Source organism: Corvus brachyrhynchos, unplaced genomic scaffold, assembly GCF_000691975.1.
Source record: "Corvus brachyrhynchos isolate BGI_N302 unplaced genomic scaffold, ASM69197v1 scaffold248, whole genome shotgun sequence".
Lineage (NCBI taxonomy): Eukaryota > Metazoa > Chordata > Aves > Passeriformes > Corvidae > Corvus > Corvus brachyrhynchos.
Window position 1 is genome coordinate 53,056 of NW_008239641.1, and position 2,125 is coordinate 55,180.

The 2,125-nt window shown below is 39.2% G+C and overlaps 1 long non-coding RNA gene across 1 annotated transcript; it reads right to left on the reverse strand.

Annotated features, from left to right (window-relative positions):
* Positions 1–6: 6 nt before the first annotated feature.
* Positions 7–1,817, reverse strand: LOC108448630. Its single transcript, XR_001864583.1, has 3 exons — positions 1,741–1,817; positions 1,580–1,630; positions 7–158 (listed from the first exon to the last, which is right to left on the reverse strand). It is a non-coding gene; the product is annotated as an uncharacterized LOC108448630 (long non-coding RNA).
* Positions 1,818–2,125: the final 308 nt, after the last annotated feature.

The window sequence follows — 2,125 nt, forward strand, 5'->3', positions numbered from 1 at the left end:
AAACCCCGGGATGGGGGGGGAGGGGAAATCCGGGATGGCCCCGAGCTCCAGGATTCCCGCCGGGAGCCGCAATTCCCTGGGAATTCCCTGGGAATTCACTGCAGGCCCGGGGGGAGCCGCGCCGCCGCCGTCCTCTCCAGCAGGAAGCCGTAGCTGTACTGGGAAAGGGGGAAAAGCGGGAATTGGGCCCAGAATTCCGGGAATCGGACCCCAAAACCTGGGAATTCATCCCAAAAGATGGGAATTGGACCCCGAAAGATGGGAATTAGACCCGGAAATTGGGAATTCAACCCCAAAATTGGGAATTAAACCCCAAAAGATGGGAATTACATACAAAAAAATTGGGAACGAATCCCAAAAAACAGGGAATTAGACCCCGAAATTGGGAATTAAACCCGGAAATTGGGAATTAAACACAGAAAAAATTGGGAATTAGACTCAAAAAACAGGGAATTAATGCCAAAAATGCGGGAATTAAACCCAAATATTGGGAATTAAACCCAAAAATTGGGAATACAAAAAAATGGGAATTAATCCCAAAAACCTGGGAATTAGACCCAAAAAACTGGGAATTAGACCCCAAAAGATGGGAATTAGACCCCGAAATTGGGAATTAGACCCGAAAAGATGGGAATTAAATACAAAAAAATTGGGAACGAATCCCAAAAACCAGGGAATTGGACCCCAAAATTGGGAAATAAATACAAAAAAATTGGGAATTAATCCCAAAAAACAGGGAATTAATGCCAAAAATGCAGGAATTAAACCCAAAAATTGGGAATACAAAAAAATGGGAATTAAACCCAAAAATCTGGGAATTAATCCCAAAAACCTGGGAATTAAACACAAGAAATGGGAATTAGACCCAAAAAACTGGGAATTAGTCCCAAAAGATGGGAATTAGACCCCAAAATTGGGAATTAAACCTGAAAGTTGGGAATTAAATACAAAAAAATTGGGAATTAATCACCAAAAAATTGGGAATTAATCCCAAAAACCAGGGAATTGGACCCCAAAATTGGGAATTAAATCCAAAAATTGGGAATAAAATACAAAAATATTGGGAATTAATCCTGAAAAACAGGGAATTTAACCCAAAAATCCAGGAATTAATCCTAAAAATGCAGGAATTAAATACCAAAAAATAGGGAATGAAACCCAAAAATCTGGGAATTAATCCCAAAAGTTGGGAATTAGACCCCAAAATTGGGAATTAAACCCGAAAATTGGGAATTAAATACAAAAAAAAAATGGGAATTAAACCCAAAAATACAGGAATTAAACCTAAAAATTGGGATTGAATCCCAAGAAATGGGGAATTAATCCTAAAAAATGGGAATTAGACCCAAAAGTGCAGGAATTAAATACAAAATAATTGGGAATTAAACCCAAAAATTGGGAATTACATACAAAAAAATGGGAATTAAAACCAAAAATCCAGCAATTAATCCCAAAAATCCGGGAATTAATCCCAAAAAAACTGGGAATTAAACCCAAAAAAAGGGAATTAGACCCAAAAATCCGGGAATTAATCCCAAAACTCCAGGAATTAATCCCAAAACTCCGGGAATTCCCTCACCTCGCGCTCGATGTCCGCCAGGGATTTCACCGTCAGCTCCGCCAGAATGGGCTGGAAAAGTGGGAATTAATTGGGGTTATTAATGATTAACCGGGGTTACCAGTGACTAATTAGGGGCCGTGGTTATTAATTGGGCAATTAATGACTCGTTAATGACTCACGGAGCTGAGCCCGGGCCCGAAGTTGGGGTGGAGGGCGAAGGGAATTCCGTCCATGGCTGGAAAAGGTGAAAAAAAACGGGATTTAGGGGTGGGAAAAGGGCAGAAATATCCCAAAAATATCCCCAAAAATCCCCAGAAATATCCCAAAAATATCCCAAAATATCCCCCAAAAAATCCTCCAAAAATATCCCCAAAAATCCCCAGAAATGTCCCAAAACAATCCCAAAATATCCCAAAAAATCCCCAAAAAAATCTCCAAAAATATCCCCAAAAATCCCCAGAAATGTCCCAAAAATATCCCAAAATATCCCTCAAAAAATCCAAAAAATATCCCAAAATATCCAAAAAAATCCCAAAAAATCCAAAAAAAAATCCAAAAAAAAAA